General features: G+C 46.0%; 6 non-coding genes across 6 annotated transcripts; all 6 read right to left on the bottom strand.

Moving 5' to 3' along the window:
• Positions 1–2,762: 2,762 nt before the first annotated feature.
• On the bottom strand, positions 2,763–2,903 carry LOC146783674 (U4 spliceosomal RNA). Its single transcript, XR_014971200.1, has one exon. It is a non-coding gene; the product is annotated as a U4 spliceosomal RNA (small nuclear RNA).
• An 821-nt stretch (positions 2,904–3,724) lies between these two features.
• Positions 3,725–3,865, bottom strand: LOC146783673 (U4 spliceosomal RNA). Its single transcript, XR_014971142.1, has one exon. It is a non-coding gene; the product is annotated as a U4 spliceosomal RNA (small nuclear RNA).
• Positions 3,866–7,886: 4,021 nt separating this feature from the next.
• LOC146783672 (U4 spliceosomal RNA) lies at positions 7,887–8,027 on the bottom strand. Its single transcript, XR_014971199.1, has one exon. It is a non-coding gene; the product is annotated as a U4 spliceosomal RNA (small nuclear RNA).
• An 820-nt stretch (positions 8,028–8,847) lies between these two features.
• On the bottom strand, positions 8,848–8,988 carry LOC146783671 (U4 spliceosomal RNA). The gene has a single exon (XR_014971114.1). It is a non-coding gene; the product is annotated as a U4 spliceosomal RNA (small nuclear RNA).
• A 4,017-nt stretch (positions 8,989–13,005) lies between these two features.
• LOC146783670 (U4 spliceosomal RNA) lies at positions 13,006–13,146 on the bottom strand. Its single transcript, XR_014971198.1, has one exon. It is a non-coding gene; the product is annotated as a U4 spliceosomal RNA (small nuclear RNA).
• Positions 13,147–13,967: 821 nt separating this feature from the next.
• On the bottom strand, positions 13,968–14,108 carry LOC146783669 (U4 spliceosomal RNA). Its single transcript, XR_014971133.1, has one exon. It is a non-coding gene; the product is annotated as a U4 spliceosomal RNA (small nuclear RNA).
• Positions 14,109–17,487: the final 3,379 nt, after the last annotated feature.

Below are 17,487 nucleotides of genomic sequence, written 5' to 3'. Positions count from 1 at the left end.
ACACAGCAGACATGTTGCTGGACCCCTGGGTAGGAGAGCCCCTGCTCTCCTGGGTCTGCAACAATGCACATCCTGGGCGAGATGCTAGATCTCCTCCCCCAGGATGGGCATGGGGAAGCTTCAAAGGCATGCCGCCTCTGTGAGCTTCCCCAGGCCACTTGCAACCCCCACTCTGGCGGGAAGCTTGGCCGGAAACCCCAAATAAGGACAGGGGATGGGCCAGCCTGCCAACTCCACCCCTCAGGTGGGGAAGGCGAGGTGAAGCACATCTCCGGGCGCTCGCCATCTTGAAGATGGGAGGCCCTACCCAATCAGGACTAGGCTGCTGCCCCCCTCCCAGAGGAGAGTGGCTGAACAGGGGGTGTACTCACCCCAGGACAGGGACCCATTGGTCCCTGCCCTTCGCCTACCTGTAACGCCCCTAAATTTAGTATTTAGGGGCACCCTGAACCTTCCTTCCCCAGATTCCAGATTCCGAAATACAAAGAAGAGGAAGAAGAAAGAAGACCTGCCCTGCAGCTGCTAAGAAGAGGAAGACACCAACTGCTTTGGCCCCAGCCCTACAGGCCTGGCGACACTCGAACCTGCTCCTGCTCCAACCCGGCATCTATTGTGGCCAGCAACCTCACAAACCCCGGAGGACCTGGCTACCTTTTGGCTCTAAGCCCCTGGGACTCCCATGAGTAGAGGCTCTACTCAAAATCTACTTCTAATCCCTGGCATCAGCCCGGAACCGCGAACCCTACACACTCTGCACCCGCCAAGCCTGGCCTGTGCCGGAGTGACCAAAGACCACGAGGACGACCCCACGACGACTGTGAACCCGAGTCCGGCACCCAAGGACTTCCCTAGACGCTCCTGACGACACCTGCAGCCTCAGAACCAGGTACCCCCCCAACGCGATCAACAGAGGGTAAGATTTCCCGACACCAAAAGGCACCCCTGCACCCGGCGCCCTGCGGCTCCCTGTGCCCAAATCCTGGGTACCTACCTATCCTCCAACTACCCAACTTACCTCTCGAAGTGGTGGTGGCACCTAAAGAATCTTCGTCCCCGAGCTTGCAATCTTTTTCTAAACCGGAGCTCTCCCATTGAAATCAATTGAGCACCCAAGAGCTCAAAAGCACCCTGCACCCAGCCGCCCGAGTGGCCCTGGCAGTGTAACCTCTACACCTATCTACTTCCCCATTTGCCCTGAGCAAGTGACCAGGAGCCCAGCTCCCACAGCCGCGTAGCCTGCTAGTCAGCAGCCACCAACCAAGGCCCCCCTACCTCTCATAGGATAACATTGGGCCTAACTCTCTCTGCTCCCGGCTGCCCCTGTGCCGCTGAGGGTGACAACACTCTACCTACCTGACCCTGGGAGACCCCTGAGTCTATGCCCAGAACCTTAACTCTGCCAGTCGAGTACTTACCTTTAAACCGATAACTCAATTTTCTCCATAGGGTAACATTGACTGGTTTCTTCTGAAAATTTCTTCAAAGTGTGGAGTTTTCAAAACTTAGAAATTCACCAAAAATCAGCCGAGTAACGAAAACGAAAATACTCACCTGCTATTAGGTGAGCTCCCAGTGCTGGATCTTGGTGCCCAGCACTGACTCTGAAAAATACTTACAACTGTACTTACCAGTAACCCAATTTTCTTCCATAGGGAATCATTGACTGTTTTTCTGTGAAATTTCTTCAGTGTCAATTTCTGCAAACTTTAAATATTCTTTAAAAATCGTATAACTTCTGAAAAGTTAATTACTTACCTGTTTTGGATAAAGGTCCCAGTACTGAGTCTAGGCACCCAGTACTGGATTACAAAAGTAACGAGAACATACTATACCTGCAGCTTGAATTTTCTTCCATAGGGAATCATTGACTGTTTTCTATGAAATTTCTTCTAAGTGTCAACTTTTAAAATAGCAAAATATTACTTAAAAATCCTAGTAGTAACTAAGTCGACTTTTATCACTTGTTTCTAAGTATTGTCCCAGGACTGAATCTAGGATCCAGTCCTGGAATCTCTAAAGTAATCCTGAAAGTAATCTATTGCAAATAACTTGAAATTTCCATTGAACTCAATGCATTATTGTGTTTAAAACTGTGTTGCCTATTGCAACAACTTATAACTTTCTACAAAAGCCAATTGCATATTGCAAAAGTATTTAAATAAAACATCTCATTCTGAGAAAGTATATTTTAATTCCTATTGTTGGTTCTAAAACAAAACAGACATATCTTTTTTATACAAACCATTGGCCTAGAGTTCAGTTATTGAGTGTGTGAAATCATTTCGCTGACTGAGTGTGTACAACAAATGCTTTACACTGTCCTCTGATACTGCCTTACTGCTCGACCAAGCTACCACTTTAGAGACTAAGGTTATTTCTAACTTTAGCCTCTGCCAAACCTCTGGGGACTGTGGACTCTGTACACCCTGTACTTATTTTGGAACAGTATATACAGAGCCACTTTCTCACAATAGTACATTTGATCTAAAACCTAGAGAGATGCTGAATAAATGTCTGAATCTTCGGACACTGCGCAGCTTCTAAATCAATTAGCACCCAAAGTTTAATATGTGTACCTTACCTAATGATTAAGCGGACCCTCTTTTACGCATATAAAAAACACGTTGGTTGAAATGAAACAGTTAATGAAAAACATATCGAGCAAAGAGTATTGATATTCTATGAAAAATATCTACACCTTTTTTCTTACTGAATAAATACATTGATGTATAATCAATCATTTTTTGACACAATTGATCTAGCCTCCGTAAAGATTATCCTAAATTACCAACAACAACTGTTGTTCAAGTTGACAAGACTGGGTATTGCGTAAAGTTTTGAATAAGCAACAATCACACCTCGGATACACCGCATTGGTTACAATACTGCCACTATTCAAAGATAACGTCCAATTGGCAATATGAGCAGTCCCACAATCGTGACACTTTTGTCTCTTACAGGGAGACAAAGTTGGAACATATGCACTGATCAGAGAGATATGCAAGCATACTTTCTATGTTTTCTATCACTCAGGTCAAAAGCCAGACAACAGGTGGACTACTTTATCTTCTGTTGGTTCTGCAGATAAGTACCCATTGGGCTCTGGGATTCCATATGCTAATTAGCAGATTTCACTATGCAGCCTCCTTTGGCACCTCCCTTCATCCCTCTCTATGTGTGATGTCATCAGTACATGATTCTGTATGCAAACACATATACTCCTAAGCCCCATCTGGCTCCTTCCAAAACGAGTTATTGTACCTAAATGCAAGCAGAGCAACCAAAGGAGTACTATTCTAGAATATTACAAGAGTTCACTTTGGCACCTCTTTGTTCACCCAGATACAAGATGCCTTTCTTGTAAAAGGATACATATCAGTCTGCCGACAAAGGAGTGTACAATCTCAGCTATTCACTCAATAGCCGACAAAATAGCACATTAGCTCTGCTACTTAGAGAGATGCTGAATGAATGTCTGAAGCTTTGGACACTGTGCAGCTTCCAAGACAATTAGATCACAAAGTTTAATAAGTGTACCTTACCTATTGATTAAGAGTACCCTTTTCCACAGATATGAGAAACACTTTAGTTGAAATAAAACAGTTGTTAAAAAAACATATTGACCAATGAGTATTGACATTCTATGAAAAATATCTACACCTCTTTGCTTACTAAATAACTATAATGATGTATAATCAATCTTCTTTTGACACAATTGATCCAGCCTCCATAGAGACTATCAAAAATTGCCAATATCAACTATTTTTCAAGTTGACATGGCGGGGTATTGGGTAAAGTTTTCAATAAGCAATAATCACACCTTGGATAGACCTCATTGGCTAGGATACTGCCACTGCACAAAGATAACATCAGCTAGGCGATATGAGCAGTCCCACAACGGTGACACTTTTGTCTGTTACAGGGAGACAAATTTGAAACGTGCACCGATCAGAGAGATATGCAAGCATACTTTCTATGTTTTCTATCACTCGTGTCAAAAGCCAGACATGATATGTACTACTCTATCTTCTGTTGCTTCTGCAGGTAAGTGCCCGTTGGGCTCTGGGATTCCGTATGCTAATTAGCAGATTTCACTATACAGCCTCCTTTGGCACCTCCCTTCATCCCTCTCTATGTGGGATGTCATCAGTACATGATTATGTATGCAACCACATATCCTCCTAAGCCCAAGCAGGCTCCTCCCAAAACTAGTTCTTGTACCTAAATGCAAGAAAGCAACCAAAGGTGTACTATTCTAGAATATTACAAGAGTTAACTTTGGCGTCTCTTGTTCACCCGGATACGAGATGCCTTTCTTGTAAATGGATACATATCAGTCTGCGGACAAAGGAGTGTACAATCTCAGCTATTCACTCAATAGCCGACAAAATAGTTGTGTGAAAGTGCCATCTTTCTTGAATGGTATGCCCCCACTTTTTGCTGAATTGCTGAATGTACTTTGACTGAGTGTGCCCTGGAGTCCTGCCAATCAGGAGCCCAGGGCCTATGTTCCTTCCCAAAACAAAAATCTCAAAACAAAATTGGCAAACCCTGGCCACATGTCAGCCCCTGGTAAGTGGTACCCTAGGTACCCAGGGCCTTGTGACCAGGGAAGGCCTCTAAGGGCTGCAGCACTCATTGTGCCACCCTTAGAGGCCCTGTACCCTAACACACACACACTGCCCTGGCAGGCTGAGTGTCTGGGTACAAGACAAAACAGAGAATCGACATGGCACACATCCCTGTGTGCCATGCCCACAACCTTCACTGCCCTGGCATACATCAGCCACCCCTCTAGCTGGGTGCCCTATGCCAGTGGTGTGGGCACAGAGGCAGGAGCCCGGTGCCCCTACAGTACCCAGGTCCATTCCTGGGCCCTGTAAGTGCAGTGCTTCCATTTAAGAGTACCTGGTGCTGGGAGCTTGTCAAACACGAACTCCACAGCACTATAATGGCAGCACAGAAGACTGAGAAGTTTGGTATCAAACTGCTCAGCACATTAAACCCACACTGATGCCAGTATGGTATTATTTAATGTACCAAGCACCACAGAGGGCATCTTAGAGAGGCCCCCTGAAACCTAATTTACAATCCACGTCTGTTCTGAGGCTGCCTAGGCTGCCACACAGCAGACATGTTGCTGGACCCCTGGGTAGGAGAGCCCCTGCTCTCCTGGGTCTGCAACAATGCACATCCTGGGCGAGATGCTAGATCTCCTCCCCCAGGATGGGCATGGGGAAGCTTCAAAGGCATGCCGCCTCTGTGAGCTTCCCCAGGCCACTTGCAACCCCCACTCTGGCGGGAAGCTTGGCCGGAAACCCCAAATAAGGACAGGGGATGGGCCAGCCTGCCAACTCCACCCCTCAGGTGGGGAAGGCGAGGTGAAGCACATCTCCGGGCGCTCGCCATCTTGAAGATGGGAGGCCCTACCCAATCAGGACTAGGCTGCTGCCCCCCTCCCAGAGGAGAGTGGCTGAATAGGGGGTGTACTCACCCCAGGACAGGGACCCATTGGTCCCTGCCCTTCGCCTACCTGTAACGCCCCTAAATTTAGTATTTAGGGGCACCCTGAACCTTCCTTCCCCAGATTCCAGATTCCGAAATACAAAGAAGAGGAAGAAGAAAGAAGACCTGCCCTGCAGCTGCTAAGAAGAGGAAGACACCAACTGCTTTGGCCCCAGCCCTACAGGCCTGGCGACACTCGAACCTGCTTCTGCTCCAACCCGGCATCTATTGTGGCCAGCAACCTCACAAACCCCGGAGGACCTGGCTACCTTTTGGCTCTAAGCCCCTGGGACTCCCATGAGTAGAGGCTCTACTCAAAATCTACTTCTAATCCCTGGCATCAGCCCGGAACCGCGACGCCCTACACACTCTGCACCCGCCAAGCCTGGCCTGTGCCGGAGTGACCAAAGACCACGAGGACGACCCCACGACGACTGTGAACCCGAGTCCGGCACCCAAGGACTTCCCTAGACGCTCCTGACGACACCTGCAGCCTCAGAACCAGGTACCCCCCCAACGCGATCAACAGAGGGTAAGATTTCCCGACACCAAAAGGCACCCCTGCACCCGGCGCCCTGCGGCTCCCTGTGCCCAAATCCTGGGTACCTACCTATCCTCCAACTACCCAACTTACCTCTCGAAGTGGTGGTGGCACCTAAAGAATCTTCGTCCCCGAGCTTGCTATCTTTTTCTAAACCGGAGCTCTCCCATTGAAATCAATTGAGCACCCAAGAGCTCAAAAGCACCCTGCACCCAGCCGCCCGAGTGGCCCTGGCAGTGTAACCTCTACACCTATCTACTTCCCCATTTGCCCTGAGCAAGTGACCAGGAGCCCAGCTCCCACAGCCGCGTAGCCTGCTAGTCAGCAGCCACCAACCAAGGCCCCCCTACCTCTCATAGGATAACATTGGGCCTAACTCTCTCTGCACCCGGCTGCCCCTGTGCCGCTGAGGGTGACAACACTCTACCTACCTGACCCTGGGAGACCCCTGAGTCTATGCCCAGAACCTTAACTCTGCCAGTCGAGTACTTACCTTTAAACCGATAACTCAATTTTCTCCATAGGGTAACATTGACTGGTTTCTTCTGAAAATTTCTTCAAAGTGTGGAGTTTTCAAAACTTAGAAATTCACCAAAAATCAGCCGAGTAACGAAAACGAAAATACTCACCTGCTATTAGGTGAGCTCCCAGTGCTGGATCTTGGTGCCCAGCACTGACTCTGAAAAATACTTACAACTGTACTTACCAGTAACCCAATTTTCTTCCATAAGGAATCATTGACTGTTTTTCTGTGAAATTTCTTCAGTGTCAATTTCTGCAAACTTTAAATATTCTTTAAAAATCGTATAACTTCTGAAAAGTTAATTACTTACCTGTTTTGGATAAAGGTCCCAGTACTGAGTCTAGGCACCCAGTACTGGATTACAAAAGTAACGAGAACATACTATACCTGCAGCTTGAATTTTCTTCCATAGGGAATCATTGACTGTTTTCTATGAAATTTCTTCTAAGTGTCAACTTTTAAAATAGCAAAATATTACTTAAAAATCCTAGTAGTAACTAAGTCGACTTTTATCACTTGTTTCTAAGTATTGTCCCAGGACTGAATCTAGGATCCAGTCCTGGAATCTCTAAAGTAATCCTATAAGTAATCTATTGCAAATAACTTGAAATTTCTATTGAACTCAATGCATTATTGTGTTTAAAACTGTGTTGCCTATTGCAACAACTTATAACTTTCTACAAAAGCCAATTGCATATTGCAAAAGTATTTAAATAAAGCATCTCATTCTGAGAAAGTATATTTTAATTCCTATTGTTGGTTCTAAAACAAAACAGACATATATTTTTTATACAAACCATTGGCCTAGAGTTCAGTTATTGAGTGTGTGAAATCATTTCGCTGACTGAGTGTGTACAACAAATGCTTTACACTGTCCTCTGATACTGCCTTACTGCTCGACCAAGCTACCACTTTAGAGACTAAGGTTATTTCTAACTTTAGCCTCTGCCAAACCTCTGGGGACTGTGGACTCTGTACACCCTGTACCTATTTTGGAACAGTATATACAGAGCCACTTTCTCACAATAGTACATTTGATCTAAAACCTAGAGAGATACTGAATAAATGTCTGAATCTTCGGACACTGCGCAGCTTCTAAATCAATTAGCACCCAAAGTTTAATATGTGTACCTTACCTAATGATTAAGCAGACCCTCCTTTACGCATATAAAAAACACGTTGGTTGAAATGAAACAGTTAATGAAAAACATATCGAGCAAAGAGTATTGATATTCTATGAAAAATATCCACACCTTTTTTCTTACTGAATAAATACATTGATGTATAATCAATCATTTTTTGATACAATTGATCTAGCCTCCGTAAAGATTATCCTAAATTACCAACAACAACTGTTGTTCAAGTTGACAAGACTGGGTATTGCGTAAAGTTTTGAATAAGCAACAATCACACCTCGGATACACCGCATTGGTTACAATACTGCCACTATTCAAAGATAACGTCCAATTGGCAATATGAGCAGTCCCACAATCGTGACACTTTTGTCTCTTACAGGGAGACAAAGTTGGAACATATGCACTGATCAGAGAGATATGCAAGCATACTTTCTATGTTTTCTATCACTCAGGTCAAAAGCCAGACAACAGGTGGACTACTTTATCTTCTGTTGGTTCTGCAGATAAGTACCCATTGGGCTCTGGGATTCCATATGCTAATTAGCAGATTTCACTATGCAGCCTCCTTTGGCACCTCCCTTCATCCCTCTCTATGTGTGATGTCATCAGTACATGATTCTGTATGCAAACACATATACTCCTAAGCCCCATCTGGCTCCTTCCAAAACGAGTTATTGTACCTAAATGCAAGCAGAGCAACCAAAGGAGTACTATTCTAGAATATTACAAGAGTTCACTTTGGCACCTCTTTGTTCACCCAGATACAAGATGCCTTTCTTGTAAAAGGATACATATCAGTCTGCCGACAAAGGAGTGTACAATCTCAGCTATTCACTCAATAGCCGACAAAATAGCACATTAGCTCTGCTACTTAGAGAGATGCTGAATGAATGTCTGAAGCTTTGGACACTGTGCAACTTCCAAGACAATTAGATCACAAAGTTTAATACGTGTACCTTACCTATTGATTAAGAGGACCCTTTTCCACAGATATGAGAAACACTTTAGTTGAAATAAAACAGTTGTTAAAAAACATATTGACTAATGAGTATTGACATTCTATGAAAAATATCTACACCTCTTTGCTTACTAAATAACTATAATGATGTATAATCAATCTTCTTTTGACACAATTGATCCAGCCTCCATAGAGACTATCAAAAATTGCCAATATCAACTATTTTTCAAGTTGACATGGCGGGGTATTGGGTAAAGTTTTCAATAAGCAATAATCACGCCTCGGATAGACCTCATTGGCTACGATACTGCCACTGAACAAAGATAACATCAGCTAGGCGATATGAGCAGTCCCACAACGGTGACACTTTTGTCTGTTACAGGGAGACAAATTTGAAACGTGCACCGATCAGAGAGATATGCAAGCATACTTTCTATGTTTTCTATCACTCGAGTCAAAAGCCAGACATGATATGTACTACTCTATCTTCTGTTGCTTCTGCAGGTAAGTGCCCGTTGGGCTCTGGGATTCCGTATGCTAATTAGCAGATTTCACTATACAGCCTCCTTTGGCACCTCCCTTCATCCCTCTCTATGTGGGATGTCATCAGTACATGATTATGTATGCAACCACATATCCTCCTAAGCCCAAGCAGGCTCCTCCCAAAACTAGTTCTTGTACCTAAATGCAAGAAAGCAACCAAAGGTGTACTATTCTAGAATATTACAAGAGTTAACTTTGGCGCCTCTTGTTCACCCGGATACGAGATGCCTTTCTTGTAAATGGATACATATCAGTCTGCGGACAAAGGAGTGTACAATCTCAGCTATTCACTCAATAGCCGACAAAATAGTTGTGTGAAAGTGCCATCTTTCTTGAATGGTATGCCCCCACTTTTTGCTGAATTGCTGAATGTACTTTGACTGAGTGTGCCCTGGACTCCTGCCAATCAGGAGCCCAGGGCCTATGTTCCTTCCCAAAACAAAAATCTCAAAACAAAATTGGCAAACCCTGGCCACATGTCAGCCCCTGGTAAGTGGTACCCTGGGTACCCAGGGCCTTGTGACCAGGGAAGGCCTCTAAGGGCTGCAGCACTCATTGTGCCACCCTTAGAGGCCCTGTACCCTAACACACACACACTGCCCTGGCAGGCTGAGTGTCTGGGTACAAGACAAAACAGAGAATCGACATGGCACACATCCCTGTGTGCCATGCCCACAACCTTCACTGCCCTGGCATCCATCAGCCACCCCTCTAGCTGGGTGCCCTATGCCAGTGGTGTGGGCACAGAGGCAGGAGCCCGGTGCCACTACAGTACCCAGGTCCATTCCTGGGCCCTGTAAGTGCAGTGCTTCCATTTAAGAGTACCTGGTGCTGGGAGCTTGTCAAAAACGAACTCCACAGCACTATAATGGCAGCACAGAAGACTGAGAAGTTTGGTATCAAACTGCTCAGCACATTAAACCCACACTGATGCCAGTATGGTATTTAATGTACCAAGCACCACAGAGGGCATCTTAGAGAGGCCCCCTGAAACCTAATTTACAATCCACGTCTGTTCTGAGGCTGCCTAGGCTGCCACACAGCAGACATGTTGCTGGACCCCTGGGTAGGAGAGCCCCTGCTCTCCTGGGTCTGCAACAATGCACATCCTGGGCGAGATGCTAGATCTCCTCCCCCAGGATTGGCAGGGGGAAGCTTCAAAGGCATGCCGCCTCTGTGAGCTTCCCCAGGCCACTTGCAACCCCCACTCTGGCGGGAAGCTTGGCCGGAAACCCCAAATAAGGACAGGGGATGGGCCAGCCTGCCAACTCCACCCCTCAGGTGGGGAAGGCGAGGTGAAGCACATCTCCGGGCGCTCGCCATCTTGAAGATGGGAGGCCCTACCCAATCAGGACTAGGCTGCTGCCCCCCTCCCAGAGGAGAGTGGCTGAATAGGGGGTGTACTCACCCCAGGACAGGGACCCATTGGTCCCTGCCCTTCGCCTACCTGTAACGCCCCTAAATTTAGTATTTAGGGGCACCCTGAACCTTCCTTCCCCAGATTCCAGATTCCGAAATACAAAGAAGAGGAAGAAGAAAGAAGACCTGCCCTGCAGCTGCTAAGAAGAGGAAGACACCAACTGCTTTGGCCCCAGCCCTACAGGCCTGGCGACACTCGAACCTGCTCCTGCTCCAACCCGGCATCTATTGTGGCCAGCAACCTCACAAACCCCGGAGGACCTGGCTACCTTTTGGCTCTAAGCCCCTGGGACTCCCATGAGTAGAGGCTCTACTCAAAATCTACTTCTAATCCCAGGCATCAGCCCGGAACCGCGAACCCTACACACTCTGCACCCGCCAAGCCTGGCCTGTGCCGGAGTGACCAAAGACCACGAGGACGACCCCACGACGACTGTGAACCCGAGCCCGGCACCCAAGGACTTCCCTAGACGCTCCTGACGACACCTGCAGCCTCAGAACCAGGTACCCCCCCAACGCGATCAACAGAGGGTAAGATTTCCCGACACCAAAAGGCACCCCTGCACCCGGCGCCCTGCGGCTCCCTGTGCCCAAATCCTGGGTACCTACCTATCCTCCAACTACCCAACTTACCTCTCGAAGTGGTGGTGGCACCTAAAGAATCTTCGTCCCCGAGCTTGCAATCTTTTTCTAAACCGGAGCTCTCCCATTGAAATCAATTGAGCACCCAAGAGCTCAAAAGCACCCTGCACCCAGCCGCCCGAGTGGCCCTGGCAGTGTAACCTCTACACCTATCTACTTCCCCATTTGCCCTGAGCAAGTGACCAGGAGCCCAGCTCCCACAGCCGCGTAGCCTGCTAGTCAGCAGCCACCAACCAAGGCCCCCCTACCTCTCATAGGATAACATTGGGCCTAACTCTCTCTGCACCCGGCTGCCCCTGTGCCGCTGAGGGTGAAAACACTCTACCTACCTGACCCTGGGAGACCCCTGAGTCTATGCCCAGAACCTTAACTCTGCCAGTCGAGTACTTACATTTAAACCGATAACTCAATTTTCTCCATAGGGTAACATTGACTGGTTTCTTCTGAAAATTTCTTCAAAGTGTGGAGTTTTCAAAACTTAGAAATTCACCAAAAATCAGCCGAGTAACGAAAACGAAAATACTCACCTGCTATTAGGTGAGCTCCCAGTGCTGGATCTTGGTGCCCAGCACTGACTCTGAAAAATACTTACAACTGTACTTACCAGTAACCCAATTTTCTTCCATAGGGAATCATTGACTGTTTTTCTGTGAAATTTCTTCAGTGTCAATTTCTGCAAACTTTAAATATTCTTTAAAAATCGTATAACTTCTGAAAAGTTAATTACTTACCTGTTTTGGATAAAGGTCCCAGTACTGAGTCTAGGCACCCAGTACTGGATTACAAAAGTAACGAGAACATACTATACCTGCAGCTTGAATTTTCTTCCATAGGGAATCATTGACTGTTTTCTATGAAATTTCTTCTAAGTGTCAACTTTTAAAATAGCAAAATATTACTTAAAAATCCTAGTAGTAACTAAGTCGACTTTTATCACTTGTTTCTAAGTATTGTCCCAGGACTGAATCTAGGATCCAGTCCTGGAATCTCTAAAGTAATCCTGAAAGTAATCTATTGCAAATAACTTGAAATTTCCATTGAACTCAATGCATTATTGTGTTTAAAACTGTGTTGCCTATTGCAACAACTTATAACTTTCTACAAAAGCCAATTGCATATTGCAAAAGTATTTAAATAAAACAACTCATTCTGAGAAAGTATATTTTAATTCCTATTGTTGGTTCTAAAACAAAACAGACATATCTTTTTTATACAAACCATTGGCCTAGAGTTCAGTTATTGAGTGTGTGAAATCATTTCGCTGACTGAGTGTGTACAACAAATGCTTTACACTGTCCTCTGATACTGCCTTACTGCTCGACCAAGCTACCACTTTAGAGACTAAGGTTATTTCTAACTTTAGCCTCTGCCAAACCTCTGGGGACTGTGGACTCTGTACACCCTGTACTTATTTTGGAACAGTATATACAGAGCCACTTTCTCACAATAGTACATTTGATCTAAAACCTAGAGAGATGCTGAATAAATGTCTGAATCTTCGGACACTGCGCAGCTTCTAAATCAATTAGCACCCAAAGTTTAATATGTGTACCTTACCTAATGATTAAGCGGACCCTCTTTTACGCATATAAAAAACACGTTGGTTGAAATGAAACAGTTAATGAAAAACATATCGAGCAAAGAGTATTGATATTCTATGAAAAATATCTACACCTTTTTTCTTACTGAATAAATACATTGATGTATAATCAATCATTTTTTGACACAATTGATCTAGCCTCCGTAAAGATTATCCTAAATTACCAACAACAACTGTTGTTCAAGTTGACAAGACTGGGTATTGCGTAAAGTTTTGAATAAGCAACAATCACACCTCGGATACACCGCATTGGTTACAATACTGCCACTATTCAAAGATAACGTCCAATTGGCAATATGAGCAGTCCCACAATCGTGACACTTTTGTCTCTTACAGGGAGACAAAGTTGGAACATATGCACTGATCAGAGAGATATGCAAGCATACTTTCTATGTTTTCTATCACTCAGGTCAAAAGCCAGACAACAGGTGGACTACTTTATCTTCTGTTGGTTCTGCAGATAAGTACCCATTGGGCTCTGGGATTCCATATGCTAATTAGCAGATTTCACTATGCAGCCTCCTTTGGCACCTCCCTTCATCCCTCTCTATGTGTGATGTCATCAGTACATGATTCTGTATGCAAACACATATACTCCTAAGCCCCATCTGGCTCCTTCCAAAACGAGTTATTGTACCTAAATGCAAGCAGAGCAACCAAAGGAGTACTATTCTAGAATATTACAAGAGTTCACTTTGGCACCTCTTTGTTCACCCAGATACAAGATGCCTTTCTTGTAAAAGGATACATATCAGTCTGCCGACAAAGGAGTGTACAATCTCAGCTATTCACTCAATAGCCGACAAAATAGCACATTAGCTCTGCTACTTAGAGAGATGCTGAATGAATGTCTGAAGCTTTGGACACTGTGCAGCTTCCAAGACAATTAGATCACAAAGTTTAATAAGTGTACCTTACCTATTGATTAAGAGTACCCTTTTCCACAGATATGAGAAACACTTTAGTTGAAATAAAACAGTTGTTAAAAAAACATATTGACCAATGAGTATTGACATTCTATGAAAAATATCTACACCTCTTTGCTTACTAAATAACTATAATGATGTATAATCAATCTTCTTTTGACACAATTGATCCAGCCTCCATAGAGACTATCAAAAATTGCCAATATCAACTATTTTTCAAGTTGACATGGCGGGGTATTGGGTAAAGTTTTCAATAAGCAATAATCACACCTTGGATAGACCTCATTGGCTACGATACTGCCACTGCACAAAGATAACATCAGCTAGGCGATATGAGCAGTCCCACAACGGTGACACTTTTGTCTGTTACAGGGAGACAAATTTGAAACGTGCACCGATCAGAGAGATATGCAAGCATACTTTCTATGTTTTCTATCACTCGAGTCAAAAGCCAGACATGATATGTACTACTCTATCTTCTGTTGCTTCTGCAGGTAAGTGCCCGTTGGGCTCTGGGATTCCGTATGCTAATTAGCAGATTTCACTATACAGCCTCCTTTGGCACCTCCCTTCATCCCTCTCTATGTGGGATGTCATCAGTACATGATTATGTATGCAACCACATATCCTCCTAAGCCCAAGCAGGCTCCTCCCAAAACTAGTTCTTGTACCTAAATGCAAGAAAGCAACCAAAGGTGTACTATTCTAGAATATTACAAGAGTTAACTTTGGCGTCTCTTGTTCACCCGGATACGAGATGCCTTTCTTGTAAATGGATACATATCAGTCTGCGGACAAAGGAGTGTACAATCTCAGCTATTCACTCAATAGCCGACAAAATAGTTGTGTGAAAGTGCCATCTTTCTTGAATGGTATGCCCCCACTTTTTGCTGAATTGCTGAATGTACTTTGACTGAGTGTGCCCTGGAGTCCTGCCAATCAGGAGCCCAGGGCCTATGTTCCTTCCCAAAACAAAAATCTCAAAACAAAATTGGCAAACCCTGGCCACATGTCAGCCTCTGGTAAGTGGTACCCTAGGTACCCAGGGCCTTGTGACCAGGGAAGGCCTCTAAGGGCTGCAGCACTCATTGTGCCACCCTTAGAGGCCCTGTACCCTAACACACACACACTGCCCTGGCAGGCTGAGTGTCTGGGTACAAGACAAAACAGAGAATCGACATGGCACACATCCCTGTGTGCCATGCCCACAACCTTCACTGCCCTGGCATACATCAGCCACCCCTCTAGCTGGGTGCCCTATGCCAGTGGTGTGGGCACAGAGGCAGGAGCCCGGTGCCCCTACAGTACCCAGGTCCATTCCTGGGCCCTTCAAGTGCAGTGCTTCCATTTAAGAGTACCTGGTGCTGGGAGCTTGTCAAACACGAACTCCACAGCACTATAATGGCAGCACAGAAGACTGAGAAGTTTGGTATCAAACTGCTCAGCACATTAAACCCACACTGATGCCAGTATGGTATTTAATGTACCAAGCACCACAGAGGGCATCTTAGAGAGGCCCCCTGAAACCTAATTTACAATCCACGTCTGTTCTGAGGCTGCCTAGGCTGCCACACAGCAGACATGTTGCTGGACCCCTGGGTAGGAGAGCCCCTGCTCTCCTGGGTCTGCAACAATGCACATCCTGGGCGAGATGCTAGATCTCCTCCCCCAGGATGGGCATGGGGAAGCTTCAAAGGCATGCCGCCTCTGTGAGCTTCCCCAGGCCACTTGCAACCCCCACTCTGGCGGGAAGCTTGGCCGGAAACCCCAAATAAGGACAGGGGATGGGCCAGCCTGCCAACTCCACTCCTCAGGTGGGGAAGGCGAGGTGAAGCACATCTCCGGGCGCTCGCCATCTTGAAGATGGGAGGCCCTACCCAATCAGGACTAGGCTGCTGCCCCCCTCCCAGAGGAGAGTGGCTGAACAGGGGGTGTACTCACCCCAGGACAGGGACCCATTGGTCCCTGCCCTTCGCCTACCTGTAACGCCCCTAAATTTAGTATTTAGGGGCACCCTGAACCTTCCTTCCCCAGATTCCAGATTCCGAAATACAAAGAAGAGGAAGAAGAAAGAAGACCTGCCCTGCAGCTGCTAAGAAGAGGAAGACACCAACTGCTTTGGCCCCAGCCCTACAGGCCTGGCGACACTCGAACCTGCTCCTGCTCCAACCCGGCATCTATTGTGGCCAGCAACCTCACAAACCCCGGAGGACCTGGCTACCTTTTGGCTCTAAGCCCCTGGGACTCCCATGAGTAGAGGCTCTACTCAAAATCTACTTCTAATCCCTGGCATCAGCCCGGAACCGCGAACCCTACACACTCTGCACCCGCCAAGCCTGGCCTGTGCCGGAGTGACCAAAGACCACGAGGACGACCCCACGACGACTGTGAACCCGAGTCCGGCACCCAAGGACTTCCCTAGACGCTCCTGACGACACCTGCAGCCTCAGAACCAGGTACCCCCCCAACGCGATCAACAGAGGGTAAGATTTCCCGACACCAAAAGGCACCCCTGCACCCGGCGCCCTGCGGCTCCCTGTGCCCAAATCCTGGGTACCTACCTATCCTCCAACTACCCAACTTACCTCTCGAAGTGGTGGTGGCACCTAAAGAATCTTCGTCCCCGAGCTTGCAATCTTTTTCTAAACCGGAGCTCTCCCATTGAAATCAATTGAGCACCCAAGAGCTCAAAAGCACCCTGCACCCAGCCGCCCGAGTGGCCCTGGCAGTGTAACCTCTACACCTATCTACTTCCCCATTTGCCCTGAGCAAGTGACCAGGAGCCCAGCTCCCACAGCCGCGTAGCCTGCTAGTCAGCAGCCACCAACCAAGGCCCCCCTACCTCTCATAGGATAACATTGGGCCTAACTCTCTCTGCTCCCGGCTGCCCCTGTGCCGCTGAGGGTGACAACACTCTACCTACCTGACCCTGGGAGACCCCTGAGTCTATGCCCAGAACCTTAACTCTGCCAGTCGAGTACTTACCTTTAAACCGATAACTCAATTTTCTCCATAGGGTAACATTGACTGGTTTCTTCTGAAAATTTCTTCAAAGTGTGGAGTTTTCAAAACTTAGAAATTCACCAAAAATCAGCCGAGTAACGAAAACGAAAATACTCACCTGCTATTAGGTGAGCTCCCAGTGCTGGATCTTGGTGCCCAGCACTGACTCTGAAAAATACTTACAACTGTACTTACCAGTAACCCAATTTTCTTCCATAGGGAATCATTGACTGTTTTTCTGTGAAATTTCTTCAGTGTCAATTTCTGCAAACTTTAAATATTCTTTAAAAATCGTATAACTTCTGAAAAGTTAATTACTTACCTGTTTTGGATAAAGGTCCCAGTACTGAGTCTAGGCACCCAGTACTGGATTACAAAAGTAACGAGAACATACTATACCTGCAGCTTGAATTTTCTTCCAGAGGGAATCATTGACTGTTTTCTATGAAATTTCTTCTAAGTGTCAACTTTTAAAATAGCAAAATATTACTTAAAAATCCTAGTAGTAACTAAGTCGACTTTTATCACTTGTTTCTAAGTATTGTCCCAGGACTGAATCTAGGATCCAGTCCTGGAATCTCTAAAGTAATCCTGAAAGTAATCTATTGCAAATAACTTGAAATTTCCATTGAACTCAATGCATTATTGTGTTTAAAACTGTGTTGCCTATTGCAACAACTTATAACTTTCT

Source organism: Triturus cristatus, chromosome 11 (genome assembly GCF_964204655.1).
Source record: "Triturus cristatus chromosome 11, aTriCri1.1, whole genome shotgun sequence".
NCBI classification, from domain to species: Eukaryota; Metazoa; Chordata; class Amphibia; order Caudata; family Salamandridae; genus Triturus; species Triturus cristatus.
Note: the sequence above shows the minus strand (reverse complement) of the source record. Positions and strands in the feature narration are given on the sequence as shown.